Genomic DNA, 16092 nt, shown 5'->3' with positions numbered 1-16092 from the left:
GCTTAAATGTTTTATGTTTCATGTTCAAAAGAGAAAATGGTAAAAACTTTATCTGCCAGTCGTTCACACCTTGATTTGGTTTTAACTCGTTTCAAAAAAGGAACAAATGAATAAAAAACAGTTTCAGTCAGTCCTTGGAGCACTGTACCTGTAGCCAGGTGTCTAGATCAGCTGGAGAAGCTGCCCAGGGGTGAGCGTCTACATGGGCTGATTATTAGACTCAACAGGTGACAAGTTGCTTCTCTTAAAATCATAGCTAAAAAGGTAAAAATGGTGCTTGGTCCAAATATTAAAGATATGTGTAGCCACTTCAATTTTGTTTCTCATTGGTTTTAAATGTGTAAATATGCTCTACATGCCTTGGTTATGGACTATTGGCTTTTAAGTTATTGGATATGGTTAAAAAGGTATAATATTGGTAATAGAAAGTTGACATAAAGCTGGTAATTTGGATGAAGTCATTCTAGATAACATGTGACATGGGCCAACCTAGCGAAACAGGTCTAAATTGAGATAATATTTTTATGGAATTCTTATTCTAGAAACCAGGCTTCTAAAAGAATTTAGGACAATGTCTCTTTGTTGAGGTATTGGAGACTGCACCATCGTGCGTTCATATGTAGGAACTGGCAGTCAAACTTTGTAGCATGAAGGATAGACTTGTTGTTTTGGAGACTAGATTTTGGAGACTAGGTTGTTGGAGGTTGAGTTTTGCTTTCCAAAGTTGTGGTTTGCCCTGAAGTTACTGTATTTTGATGCTAATTCCACTGCCCCAAGAACAACTGCCTAGTCACATACTCAGAACTCAGGTGACTTTCTCAAGTTGTGTTGTGCTCTGGTGGTACAAGGAGAGCTTAAGGATTGTGATTAAAGATTGCCAGTGTTACATTGACTAACTCAAACTTATTTGTAATTGAGAAAAATCAAACAGGTAGAGATTGTTACAGGATTTACGAAGGATTGATGAGGTTTTAGAACTTGTGAGAGCAGTACAGCCAGTTTGCTTACTCCAACTGCCATTTCAAGATAGATTTAGAGGATTGTTTTTATGCAATTTATTTACATCCTGGCGATTGTGAGTTTTCATTTTGTGAGCTTGCTTATAATTTTAGAGAGTCCATGAAGTGATATCATTAAAATTTTTTTACAAAAGAATGGCTAACAGCCTTATATTAGGTAATTTTGTTGCTTCTTCAATGTAAGAAGTTAGAACTTAAATCTTTCAGTGTATATGGAAATTTTTACTACAAACCTTTGCTCTCAAAATGAGCTTTAATATTTGGGGAGTAGCTGTTACACTACTCCAGAAAAGAATATTTAAAACTAATTTTAAGCTTCTAAGGATATGTTAGTTGGCTAAGTACCTCACCTTACCAGAGGTCTTAACTTTGTTATCCTCATTGGAGATAAAGCTTCAGTTGTGTTAATACAGAATTGTAGGCTAGAGTCATGAAAGTATTTTAAAAAGAAACCTGGTAAAACATATCTTATTCCAAACAACAGTTAAATTGGTTATTACAAAATACTGATATTTGGTCTATCACTTATACAAATTTTTCAGGCAAAGTTGATAATTTTACTCTTTACATGCTGTTGTATTTACTGTAAATTTGTACATACAACCCATAGGAAATGAGCTTAGTGTATTTTTTGGTGGTTCATCTAATTAAAAGGCTACATGTATGATTGGATCACTTGTTTATTCTCTTGAGTTTGTGCTGCTGCAGCACAGATTATTAAATTCCGTGCTTTAGTCACTGTTTTTAAATCAAGCTTTCAATTTACATACTGATAGCCAATGTATAGCTTGTGGTTTACAATTGGTGTCAATTACTTAATGCTTTACTAGAGGCAAGTTTTCTACATGAAATCAGTGAGTGATCATTTCAGTGTGAATTGCCTGACAACTCACTGTCCTTTCAGTGCTCTGGCTCAGACAACTAAACAAAACCATAGACCCAGCTTTTTGAAAATGGTAATGGAGTTGATATGAAAAGAGGAAGACTCCATTTGCTTACTTTCAATTCCCAGCCTCAACCTGCTACCTCAGGGATTTCTAGTACAACTGAATCTGGACAATATTTACAGGATTTGGCATTTCTAATTAATGCTTATGTTTAGGTAAATAAAGTTTGTGAGGAGCTAGAGAGATGGCTTAGTGGTTAAGAACACTAAATACTGTTACTTTATAGGACATTAAGAACTCAAACTGGATTGCCTAGACTCCTTAACAAGGGAGGACAATGATACCAGACAGACTATAGGCCTTACATAGGAACAATTAGTCAAAAAAATCTCATTCTTTCTAATATTTTGATAATTAAAAAGGGGGAGTTATCCCTGTATGCTAAATAATGCTCCTTTTATTTCAATTTTAAAATTTGGATGCCAAGGAACTCTGAGTGTTTATGGCACCCTACAACTAGACATACTTCTGCCTAGGTGAAATAGAGAGATTCACATATTGGCATGATCCTGTTCAGATATTTTATATGGGGAAGAGGGAATCTTTGTGTTTTTTTCTACAGGATGCTACAAGAGTATGCCAGCTGCCAGAGGTGGCTGGTGAGACTTGCTGATCCTGGTTGCATGAAGATTCAGCTCTCGTGGTTCGGGTCCCTAGAGTCATTCCTCTGCCCCGAGAGGAAGTTGGAAGATCCCCCCTCATCTTTTGTCATCACAGAGATTTTGGCGTTGCTATAGTCAGTGTTACCGCTGCGTGTGTCCCGTCCCACTGTGGCCTACGCTTAGACCCTCTGTGCACTGCTGCTTTCCAGAGAAGACTGGACTCCAGCTGTTACTCCTGTCCCCCTCATTCCCCTGGAGACTCTTGCTGCCTTGATTGGTGTTGTTAGTTTGCAGTCTGTAGCTTCACAGGAATGCCACTTGTGTGAAGCTGCTGTCGACTGGGGAACTCTGCACTGGTTGTTGCAGATCTCAGACATGGTTCCCTTGCCTGCTGGTTGTTCCAGAGAAGAATGGCTGATCCTAAACTGTCCTGGGAAAGAACTCGTTATCTTCACTGCTATTGTAGCAGCCATTACCGCTGCAGCCATTGTGTCTGCAGTGTCTGGAGTTACCCTACCCCCATTCTATTGTTAGGCAAGCACAGTGGGTGAACTTTCTGGAGTAGTTGCTACCAATTGGGAATTCTAAATTTTGTTATAGGAGCGGCTTGACTACGGCCCTTGGTGGTAGCAGCTGAGGAGAACCAGATGAGGTGCCCACTACTTATCGGGAGTGGCTCTGTTTGGTGCAGCCCTATGCTGTGGATTAGTGTTCATGCTATGGTTGGTTTGCAAACTCAGATCTCAACAGAAACATGACAATGTCGTTGTCACTCAGGCACTTGTGGCCATTGAACAAGGGGCCTCCCCTAGAATTGGTTAATTAGTCGGCATCTGAGTTCTCTGCTCTTGCACCCCATGGAATTGTGGATCCATTACTCTGGGATGAGAGAGACTCAATGATTCTTGGATCAGCCCTTCTACATCGCTGAGGTTTCCTCATTGGACGCGATAGGGTGATCATGATTTCCCCACTAACTCATTTTCTGGCTGGCCTCTTTTGTAGAGTTCGCCCTAGGTTGTTTAGCAGTTACTGTCACACAGCACTGCGGTATCCAGAGACGGGCAACTTTCCTCATGCACAGACCACTCTAAGACACGGGGCCCAGTGGCGATAGGGTTGCCCTACGACGGATAAGGCTGTGACATGGAGGAACGACCTAAGACAGGAGCCACAGCGGACGGACATAACTGCAGGGACCTAGACCAGCCTCATACTAGTAAAACAATAAGGGGGAGATGTGGAGAGCCGCAATAACATTCGCCTCCACAAGACGGCGCTGGCTTCCACTGCGCCCTACGTGGAAAGCCGGGATAGCATTTGCCATTACAAGATGATGCTGGCTTCCTCCTCGCCAGCCTGACTTCCTTTCAGGAAGTTAACTGTGTGCGCATGTGCAAGAGTGTCTTCGTGCCAGGCCTTTGCCCACTCTGGGGCGAGCCTATGACATCATGGGTAAGCGACCAATCAGGTGTGGATGCGCCGCACTAGGGTGTATATAAGCTGCGCCATGGTGGCGCCCCGAGTCCTGCTCTTTAAGATATAATAAACGCTTTGCTGCAGAAGGATTCGTGTGTCTGAGCATGCGTTCCTGCTGGTGGGACGATAGCGCAGGACAATAGATAGATGACTAAATGAATAAATAAATGAATGGATGGATTAATCAATCAATCAGTAAATGCAGTAACTACTCTAAGAGTTAATATTTGGATGGGAATGAAAGTTGGCGGTAGAGACACAACTTGGCAGACATTTGGAAGGTGTGGGGTCTGATATACCCCACACAAACAGAAGTCAATTAAAAAACCAACTGCAAAAGATGAGTACTGCACTATATACTACTTCAAAACAAACGGCCAATAAAGTAGATTTCCTGTGTCTGGGGGAAATTTCTCAGCGTCAGAGCATAGGATTTGCAAGAGTTAGACCCTAGTTCATTCTCAAGACTCAAAAATTAGTACAGTGATATTCACAGCCCAGTAGAAGATTTTCTGCAACTATGGGCATGAAATACGAACTTACAAACACAGGGACAGAACTGAACCCAAATGACCATATATATGGATCATATTAAAATGTATGTGTGGTAACTCGTACGATGGTGCCTGGCACCGCACTCATGGCCTACAATGGATCCCCAGGACCCACATGACCTAAGCAGAGGAACACTCCTGCAAGTTGTCCTCTGGCATTGACATGTTAAGCAAACATATACATCTATGTAAAGAATATAAATAGATATACCTTATTAGAAACAAGACAATCTTATTACCTATTGAAATAGAATATAAAATTAATCCTTTACGAGACATATACCTTATTTAAAGACATACAAATAATATCATGAACACTTAAATACAAGCACGTATGCCTAAGTTTAAGTAAAAATCAGGGGGGAGTTATGACATTATATAATGAAGGAAATGTAGAAACAATGGTACTTGATGTGAAAACACATTGTGTACCTACAGAAGTGAGAGAGTGTGCTATATTGTCAAGATAAACAAGTACCTAAGCATGCTGGGATAAGCACCAAATCCCAGCATTGGGAATCAGATGGAGGAGAGTCAGGACTTCAATATCTTCGTTGGTTATATAGTGAGGTCCTGCAAGTGTGGAATACACAACACCAACCATCTCAAAGAAGCAAAAGACACAAATATCAAAGGAACACACCGAGTCCAGACACATTCTCACAAATACATGGGCGGCTGATTTCTTTAATGGTAGCCCCTAGCCTTGAGCCTCAAGTGCACCTCCCCTTATCTTTCCATGTCTCAGCAGTCCAGGAGACCCTGACATGCCTTGTCTCTGCCTGCCAGGCAGACTTTATCCCTCTTTTGTTCCCTCTGCTTCAGAGAGGTGGCAAATGGCTCCAGACACTGTATAGACCAGACTGCTACACATGTACGCTCGTCTCGTCGCAGTGTCCTAAGTTTGGGGGTTAAGACCTCTGCTGTGGTGCCTGTTTCCTCGGACAGCAGATGCTCAGGAAACATAATGGAAAGTACAATCAGCACATCTGAGAGTAGGACTTACTGGAGTGTCATCGTGGTTTGGCTGGTAAAGGATTTGTTGCTCTGGAGAAAGGAGAGAATCATCTCCCAAGGATTGTTCTCTGATATCCACACATGGCTGGTTTGCTAATGTCCTTAGTGTCCTATGTTACTGTAACTGATAACTCTAGCTCTTTCTCTAAGACTTAAATTACACTTATTGATGAATGTATGTGGCCAGTAAAGAACAAAGTTTCCCATTATGTTTCCCCGGAACTTTCTCAAACAAAGCCTCTTGAAATGGCATAAGGAATCGCGGCTCACCTTCTGAGAATTGGTTTTGAAAATGAAGTGTTCCTGACGTGCTCTAGTTTTAAATGTTTGTTTCCTGCCTAATGGCTCCATTAGGAAAGTTGTGGAAACTTAAACAGAACTGTAGGAGAAAGTATTTCCCTTCAGATTCATCTGAGGGACTATATTATCCTACTGGGCTCTGAGATTCCTGTAGGCATGTGAGAACGCCTCTCCTCTGACAGGCGTTCCCGCTCATATGTTATACTGTAGTTGTGTGTGTGTGTGTGTGTGTGTGTGTGTGTGTGTGTGTGTGTGTGTGTGTGTGTTTGTGTGTGTGTACATACATATAGACATACATAGATACTCGGGTCAAGGATAGTTGCATCTGTCTTCCCTCCCTCAGAGAAATTCAAGTGCTCACCTCTAGGAACACATAAGCTCGGCTACAGAGAATGCTCCTATCACTACATCACCTAAGTAGACATTTTAACGGAGTCCACAAAGACGTTGGTTTCCATGGCAACCACAGCGCTCCAGTTCTCTGTTCAGTAATTAGGAACCTTCCGCCCAATCCTCCCTTCTTTTCTCTCCAAGCAGAACCCATTGACCCTTGCTATCTGTCACCTGAGAAAGCCACCCACTAGGGAAACTTCCACCAGCTTGAAAGCAGAGCTTCACTCAAGCTCAGAACAAAACAATCCTGGAGGCACATCCACGCTGTACTCACCAGACTATTAAAACCTCAGGGAAATAACTGGATTATTGATGACCATTGTCCTTATGGTCCTAGATGAACGCTTTAACCAGTAATTACCTATGCATATAGGCTCTCCCAGCAAAAAATTAAAGCCTGGATATCTTGTGAAGAAACAAAACCAGAACACAAAAAGGACCCCCGAGATGCTGGGAGTCGAACCCAGGTCCACTAGAACGCAAGGCAGTCGCTCTACCACTGAGCTACATCCTCAAGGGTAACAGTCCTTCCATCACAGTCCATATAAACCTAGGAGACTGAAGCAACATGGCTACAGCTACAGGGAGTTGCAACACTTTTACAACATGCCGGGATCTGCATCTCTTCACTGCCTGCAATTAATAATTTCAAATCAAGTGCTGCTATGGGATTTCTTTTATGACAAAAGAAAATATACTCAACAAAAACAAAGTAATAGTATTAAGAACAAGAAGTCTTGTTTTTTAAAACAAATTAGAAAAACGTTTATAGAAAAATGACAACAGGTACAAAAAGGTTAGGCCAATGCAAGGAACGCTCTCCAGCTTCAGACCTGCTCACTTCAAACTTACCAATTACTATAAAAATCCACCCCTTCACTCTGTCGCCCACTGACACGAAGAAATGAGTTTTGGGCCTTTCCCTGTTTCTGGTTATTCCCCATAGTTATATAATGGCTTAGTACTGGCTTTGTGAAGTCTTTCTTTTTCTGGACTCAGGGTATACTGGCTCGCTTAAGGATCTCTTGCCTACTTTTGCTCTGACTGCCTCCCTCTGTGTGATCCTTTGTGGTCCATACTGGGTGTAAGTCACAGAACCTTGTATGTTCTACACAAATATTCTAAAACTGAGCTACATTTCCAGCCTCCCTGTGTAACTTTTACACCAGAGAGAACACGATTCCCCCTCCTGGTCACCGACATACGTATGACTCTTTTATGTACCTTATCTATGTCTCAATTTACACATAAAAAGGCAATGTTCATTCCCTCGATGTTAATGGTTCCTCATTGAGAATGTATGTGTTCTACACACAACCCTTTATCGGTGTATAAACTTGTATGCAAGCACTTTATTTGACCTAATACTAGGTGTTAGAGTTGGTAACTGTTAAAATCTACACCTGATTGGATAAGTAGAGATATTAATATGATTATGCCTTTCAACACAAATATTTAAGTAATGTTTTGATATCTAGGCTTGCTTCAAATTTAACTCAGATTTACAGTACAGCTGAACAGTACCTGTGTTTATTTTCTGTATAAAATAAAACTCAACCTTTTAAAAATAAAAGAAATCATAAGTTCTTCAAAACATGGCAGACCCACAATGAATTGTCAGTATCATGTCAAATTAATAATAATGAGTGACTGCAGGGTATGTCAATCGGGCATAAGTTGGGAAGATGGCATTGAGAGTTTGGGTAGAGTGAGGCTAGGAATGTGGTCATGAATGGGTGCCTCCAGTGGGCTTCGGTTACTGACATGTCTGAGACTCAGACTCTGTGGCTCCCTGACACGGGTTGAAGTTATTTCTTCAGCAATCAAATGTGAGTTTGGAAAAGCACTGAGGAAGGATGAACCTTGAAGATCAAACACAGGGTCAAGGGGGGAAACATAGAAGAAAGTGTCCTGATCCTGTCCCTGAAACAGACTTTTCTCCTACACAGTATCCTCCCTTATTTCTCTCAAAGCAGAAGTCATTCTTCCTTGACGTCGTTCACACGAGAAAGCATACCCACTAGGAAACTGCCAGCAGCATGAAGGCAGAAGCTGTGAGGAAACATAATCCCAGAGCGATGACCACGCTGTACTCCCCAGACTAAGAGGTCTCCATGGGAACGTCTTCAAGGTTAGAGTGGAATATTGTTGTCACGGTTATAGATGAGCACTTTGACCATACGCCCCAGACTACGGAGGTCTTTACCGACACGTCTTCTAGATCCTGTCTAGAAACTGATCCTGAAGAGAAAAAAACAAAAAGCTTGGAGAGGCCGGGAATCGAACCCGGGACAACATACGTGCAAGGTATGCGCTCTACCACTGAGCTACAACTCAAAGCCTCACTCCTGACCTCTTTCCAGCCTATATGAACTGATAGAGACTCAAGCTACTTTTTATAGTGCCTGAAGATATTTATATCACATATTTGCATATCATTATCGACAATTTTTATCTCATCACTTCTATGGGAAAAGAATCGATTTCCAATGCAAACAAAACAAGAACAAGAACCACAACAAATTTTGTGCTCTGCAAAACATGGCAGACCTACATCACTTGAGACTATTGTGCTAAATTCATTAGAATGTGCTTCTGAAGGATTAGGAACATCAGGCAATATTGAAGCAGGGATTGGGTAGATGGCATTCTGAGGTTGGGTACAGCGAGTCTACGGTTGCCTTTAGTCTTCTGGGCCTCCCTTCTATGGAGCCTACCAGGAACTCTCTCAGACCCAGGCTCTGCGCCTGCCCAAATCCGGGTATAAATTTTATCTTAGGCAACATTGTACATTTACAAATGTTCTGAGGAAGGAAGAACCTTGAAGATCAAACGCAGGGTCAAGTGAAGAAGCATACAAGAGAAGTACCTTGATCCAGCCTCTGAAGGAAACAGGAAACAGTTTTTTTTTAATCATTAGGTCTAGCTTATATCAACTCGACAGAAGGCTTTAATTCCACTATAGAGGTCACAGGCTGTGCATTTGAATCAGCTATATTTAGCTATTTGAATCACCGAAATCCAGGGTACAGAGTAATGTTGATGACATAAAAGTTAATGGGTGGACAGCATACGACCACAAAACAAAGTAGACATCAGAAAGGAGATCCACAAGTGGTGTAATAGCCTAGGTGGTGGCCAGAAGCGGGTGACAGGCATCCTAATCACCACATCTCTCTCATTCTGCTTATGGACACCCTGCATTCCCTGCATCTGACCATGCACATATTCTGTACACACAACCCAGCCTCAGAAGTCCTTTGGTCTCCACGTTTCTGTCCACAATTTCTCCTTATTCCTCACGGCACAAATATGTCTGTTTTGTGCAGCTTCTCATCCAGCATCGAGAACATTCTGGGTCAAGAACAAGTTGTACCCATGTTCATGTCTTTCGTTGTTATTTTCAATTTTGTCAGTTATGTGTGTAAAGTTGCTACATTAAAATAAGGACTTTCCCTTGGTGCTTCGGGAGCAGTCATGGCAATTCTTGCTGCGTTCTGCACCACGAATCCAGACCGGAGGCTCCTTATCATCTTCCTCTGCGTTTTTGCCTTCATGGTAGGCAATGCCTTAAAAGAAATCATTGTCTTGGAACCAGCAGGGAGGATTCAGGGATTTGATAAGTTTTTATTTTGGAGACGCATCTTATTGAAACTCTCTTTGGAATAAGGTATATCCTATATTGTCATGACCTCATTTGAAAGAACTAGACAGCCGCAAGTGAAAATCAGGCATAAAATAAGGACTAAGGACCCCAAGAAAGGAGATGGCTCTAAGTGAAACAAAAGACTTGAGACAGCTGCGAGTGAAACAAAGGAGACCACTATGATGGTGCATCTGACCCTTGCTGCCTGATATAGTCTCAGCATTGGCTGCCGCAGTGTTTTTAATGTCCTCAGTGTATGTCTAAACAGCACACTGACAAAATTGTGACACAGATGAATAAAACTCTACAAAATAACGTGCTAATGTATTAGCAATATTCGATCAATCTCAGAGCACCAACCTTTCCAGCTAATTTTCTGAACACACATCGATTCTCTCTTTTTTTTTTTTTTACCACTTCAAGATGTGCTTTATTCAACCAGTAATACACTTTTTGGTCCTTTGTAGTTTCTCTCCTTTGAATTCATGTCTTACTGCATTCAAACTGTGATATTAACACACCAACGAAGCATACCCTGTTGTGCCATAAAGCCATAGTACTTAGTACATAGTACTTAGTACTTAGTACATAGTACATAGTGGAAGTTAGCCACCGTTGGTCTGGGATCCATGCATCTATCTTCCGACCGTCAAGGAGAATCAAGTGCTCGCCTCTGGGAACCCAGAAGCTTGGATACAGATAATGCTCCTATCACTGCCTCACCTAGGTCGCCATGGAAAAGGGAGTCCACAAAGACGTTGGTTTCCATGGCAACCGCAAATGCTCTTCTCCTATTCAATAAATAGGAATGTCCCACCCAATCCTCCATTCCTTTCTCTCAAAGCAAAACCCATTCACCCAAGTCATGTATCACCCGAGGAAGCACACCCACCAGGGAAACTGCCACCAGCATGAACGCAGAGCTTCACCCAAGGTGTGAAAAAAAACAATCCTGAAGGCACAGCCATGCTGCATTCAGCAGACTATGGAGGGCACATTGAAATGTCTGTATTATAGATGAACATTGGGGTTATGGTCAAAGATGTGCGATGTAACCAATAAGAACCTCGTAGCATATAGTTAAATCCTGTGATATCTTGGCAAATAAAACCAAATCACAAAACGAAAGTAGGGATGCTGGGAATCGAACACAGGACCACTGACATGCAAAGCAGTTGCTTTACCATCCAGCTACATAACCAAATTTCTGAGTCTCTCCATAATGACCCATATAAAGCAAGGAAGACTGACGTAACACGGCTACAGCTACAGTGAACTGCAGCATTCTTACAGCCTGTCAGGATCTGCGTCTGTTCACTGCCTACAATTAATAATTTCAAATTAAGGGCTGTTACGGGATTTTTATGCTATTTCTTTTACGAGAAAAGAAAAGATTCTCAAGAAAAAGAAAGTAATATTAAGAACAAAGAATTATTTTCTTTGGAAACTGTGAAAAATGTTTATAGAAAAATGCGCACAGGTACAAAAAGGTTAGACCAATGCAAGGCCTGCCCACTTCAGACCTGTCCACTCCAAAGTCCACAAAGACCCTAAGTCTCCATGACAACTACAATGCTCCTGATCTCTGCATAGTAACTAGGAATGATCCACCCAATCTTCCCTTCCTTTCTCTCCAAGCATAACTCATTCGCCCTTGTCACACGAGAAAGTACACCCACTAGGGAAACTGCCAGCAGCATGAAACCAGAGCTTCATGCAAGCTGTGCACAAATTACTCCTGGAGGCACATCCACGCTGTACTCACCAGACTATGGCAAACTCCATGGTGATATCGTCTCGATTATAGATGCACCTGGTAGTCATGGTCCTAGATGAGTGCTTTAAGCAGTAATTATACATATGTAGCATATAACCCTCCTAACAAAGTTAAATCCTGGGATATGTCACGAAGAAACTGAAGACAGAAAAAGGAGACTTGAGATGCTGGGAGTCGAACCCAGGACCACTCCCACGAAAGGTAGCTGCTCTACCATTAAGCTACATCAACAAGCCTACACGTGATTCAATAACATCCAATATCAACATAGCGAGACTGGAGCAGCATTGCTACAGTGTGCTGCACTATTCTTAGAGCAGGCCAGGATCTGCATCAACTCTTAATGGACCATTGGTAACTTCCCATTTACTGTTGTTACGGGAGTTTTATGGTATTTCTTTTATGAGAAAGGAATCTATTCTCAAAAACAAGAAAGTAATGGTATTATATAATCAGAAGCCTTTTTTTACCAACTATGAAAATTATTTATAGAAAAATGACAACAGATACAAAAAGGTTAGGCCAATGCAAGGAACGATCTCCAGCTTCAGACCTGCTCACTTCAAAATCATGTGGGAGCCTAAAAAAATAACCCTTCCTACTTGTCCCCCTCTGACTGGAAGAACTGAGTTTTGGGTCTATGCCTGTTTCTGGTTGCTCCCCATAGTTATATAGTGACTTAGTACTGGTTTTGTGAAGTCTTTATTTTTCTGGACTCAGGATATACTGGCTCACTTAAGAATCTCTTGCCTACTTTTGCTCTGACTGCCTCCCTCTGTGTGATTCTCTGTGGGCCATACTGGGTGTCAGTCACAGGGCATTGTATGTTCTACACAAATGTTCTAAAACTGAACTATATTTCCAACCTCCCTGTGTAACTTAAACACGAGAGAGAACAGAATTCCCCCTCACGGTCACCGACATACTTTATGTCTCTTGTAAGTACTATATCTATGTCTCATTTTATACATAAAAAGGCAATGCTCATTCCCTCGGGTGTGAAACGTTTCCTCATTGAGAATGTATGTGTTTTACACAGCACTTTATCGGTGTATAAACTTGTATGCAAGCACTTTATGTGACCTAACACTAGGTGCTATAGTCGGTAACTTAAAATCTATACTTCATCGAATAAGTAAAGATATTAATACAACTATTCCTATCAACACAAATATTTTATGTAATATTTTGATATCCAGGCTTGCTTAAAATTTAACTCAGATTTATAGTACATTTGAGGAGTACCTGTGTTTTATGTTCCGTGTAATATAAAACTCAAAATTTGGGGGAAAAAAAGCAATCTTAAGCTCTTCAAAACATGGCAGACCCACAATGAATTGTCAGTAGCATGTCAAATTAATAATAATGAGTGACTGCAGGGTATGTCCGGTCTGGCATAGGTTGGGAAGTTGGCGTTGAGAGGTTGGGTAGAATGAGGCTGGGGCTGTGGTCGTGAATGGCTCCCTCCAGTGGACTTCGGTTACTGACATGTCTGAGACTCAGTCTCTGGGGCTCCCTGACAAGGGAAGGTGAAGTTCTAGGTCAGTCTGGTCCACAGAGGGAGTTCCAGGATGGCCCGTGCTTCCCAAAACAAAGACAAGCAAGGAAAAAGATGACACAATTTTAAAAACTCCTTATGAATGTTTTATAAAGTTTTAATGACGTCAGCTTTTAACAGTTTGTTTTTCCATTGTCTCAGGTTAAATAAAATCCAAACTCCCTGTTTTTCACCTAAGATTCAAGCTGGGAGACTGGCACCTACTGACTTTGCTATTCTTCTGATTTCCCCAGTTACATTTGACACATTTTAAACCATATCATTAGTGCTTTTCACATACATTTACTTGAGGTCATCTCAACTTTCCTGCATTCATGAATAATACCTACTCATATTAATAATACTCGTTTATTAATGTTATTGCCTGGTGATGAAGCTCAGTGTTAACACACTCGCCTTGCCAGGCATTTAGGAAGTCACATGCCATTCCATAGCAACAGGAACCCAGGCAAAGAGTGAATTACAAAAGTGACCCTTACTGAACACACCCGACTGAAACAAGAGTTAAGGAAAATACCAGGAATAATAAGAGATTGTAACACACTGCTTTGGATGCAAAATAATCCTGGAAAATTAAATCATAGTATTATGTGAAAATGTCTTTGAAACTTAGAGTCTAGGGTAGATCTTATTATATAAAGCTTTACGGATTTACTAAACCTGATACAAGACAACCTCCCTACTTTCCAGATGAATTTGGAACATTCACACACGCTAACTCCATACTAGGCTGTAAAAATGCAAGCATTAAATCTCAAAATTATGATATTTGATAAAGATGATGAAAACAAACACTTTAGACTCTAAAGCTGGAGTAGTTAGAGTGTTTACTTTAGAAATACTGTGATGGTTGCTCTCCATTGTTAACTTGAATAGAACTGCAATCATGAAATATGGGGAACATCAATGACCCAGATCCTGATGCTGGAAGACACAAGGTTTGATCCAGATCTTGAGGAGAGAGGACACACGCACTCATTCCAGATCCAAACCTGCCTTTAACCCCGATCCCGTTGCACACCTCTAGTCTTGGCCATACCTTCTGCTGGAATCCTATACAAGGACAGTGCAAGAAAGAAAGGTTCGACCCTGTGAGAGAGAGACCCAACCGCCTGGTCAGGTGGGCACTCCTGAGGCTGCAGCGCGGAAGAGACCACCAACACTGCTCACCCCTGCCCACATCCCTGGCCCAAGAGGAAACTGTATAAGGCCTCTGGGCTCCCGTGGGGGAGGGCCCAGGAGCAGCAGGACCCCTGCCTGAGACACCACCAGAACCTGAAGGAAACAGACCGGACAAACAGTTCTCTGCACCCAAATCCCGTGGGAGGGAGAGCTGAACATTCAGAGAGGTAGACAAGCCTGGGAAACCAGAAGAGACTGCTCTCTGCACACACATCTCGGACGCCAGAGGAAAAAGCCAAAGACCATCTGGAACCCTGGTGCACTGAAGCTCCCGGAAACGGCAGCACAAGCCTTCCTGGTTGCTGCCGCTGCAGAGAGCCCGTGAGCAGCACCCCACGAGCGAACTTGAGCCTCGGGACCACAGGTAAGACCAACTTATCTGCTGCAAGAAAGCTGCCTGGTGAACTCAAGACACAGGCCCACAGGAACAGCTGAAGACCTGTAGAGAGGAAAAACTACACGCCGGAAAGCAGAACACTATGTCCCCATAACTGACTGAAAGAGAGGAAAACAGGTCTACAGCACTCCTGACACACAGGCTTATAGGACTGTCTAGCCACTGTCAGAAATAGCAGAACAAAGTAACACTAGAGATAATCTGATGGCGAGAGGCAAGCGCAGGAACCCAAGCAACAGAAACCAAGACTACATGGCACCATCGGAGCCCAATTCTCCCATCAAAACAAACATGGAATATCCAAACACACCAGAAAAGCAAGATCTAGTTTCAAAATCATTTTTGATCATGATGCTGGAGGACTTCAAGAAAGACGTGAAGAACTCCCTTAGAGAACAAGTAGAAGCCTACAGAGAGAAATCGCAAAAATGCCTGAAAGAATCGCAAAAATACCTGAAAGAATTCCAGGAAAACATAAATAAACAAGTAGAAGCCCGTAGAGAGGAGACACAAAAATCCCTGAAAGAATTCCAGGAAAACACAATCAAACAGTTGAAGGAATTAAAAATGGAAATAGAAGCAATCAAGAAAGAACACATGGAAACAACCCTGGACATAGAAAATCAAAAGAAAAGACAAGGAGCTGTAGATACAAGCTTCACCAACAGAATACAAGAGATAGAAGAGAGAATCTCAGGAGCAGAAGATTCCATAGAAATCATTGACTCAACTGTCAAAGATAATGTAAAGTGGAAAAAGCTACTGGTCCAAAACATACAGGAAATCCAGGACTCAATGAGAAGATCAAACCTAAGGATAATAGGTATAGAAGAGAGTGAAGACTCCCAGCTCAAAGGACCAGTAAATATCTTCAACAAAATCATAGAAGAAAACTTCCCTAACCTAAAAAAAGAGATACCCATAGACATACAAGAAGCCTACAGAACTCCAAATAGATTGGACCAGAAAAGAAACACCTCCCGTCACATAATTGTCAAAACACCAAACGCACAAAATAAAGAAAGAATATTAAAAGCAGTAAGGGAAAAAGGTCAAGTAACATATAAAGGGAGACCTATCAGAATCACACCAGACTTCTCGCCAGAAACTATGAAGGCCAGAAGATCCTGGACTGATGTCATACAGACCTTAAGAGAACACAAATGACAGCCCAGGTAACTGTATCCAGCAAAACTCTCAATTAACATTGATGGAGAAACC

The 16092-nt window shown here is 41.8% G+C and overlaps 1 non-coding gene and 1 pseudogene across 1 annotated transcript; one reads left to right on the top strand and one right to left on the bottom strand.

The window, feature by feature from the left end:
• Positions 1-7996: 7996 nt before the first annotated feature.
• On the top strand, positions 7997-10091 carry LOC134484207 (presenilin-associated rhomboid-like protein, mitochondrial; annotated as a pseudogene).
• Trnaa-ugc (transfer RNA alanine (anticodon UGC)) lies at positions 8577-8645 on the bottom strand. Its single transcript has one exon. It is a non-coding gene; the product is annotated as a tRNA-Ala (tRNA).
• Positions 10092-16092: the final 6001 nt, after the last annotated feature.

The sequence above is a fragment of the Rattus norvegicus genome, chromosome X, assembly GCF_036323735.1.
Source record: "Rattus norvegicus strain BN/NHsdMcwi chromosome X, GRCr8, whole genome shotgun sequence".
Lineage (NCBI taxonomy): Eukaryota > Metazoa > Chordata > Mammalia > Rodentia > Muridae > Rattus > Rattus norvegicus.
The sequence above is the reverse complement of the archived record's forward strand: the minus strand, read 5'-3'. Positions and strand labels throughout refer to the sequence as shown.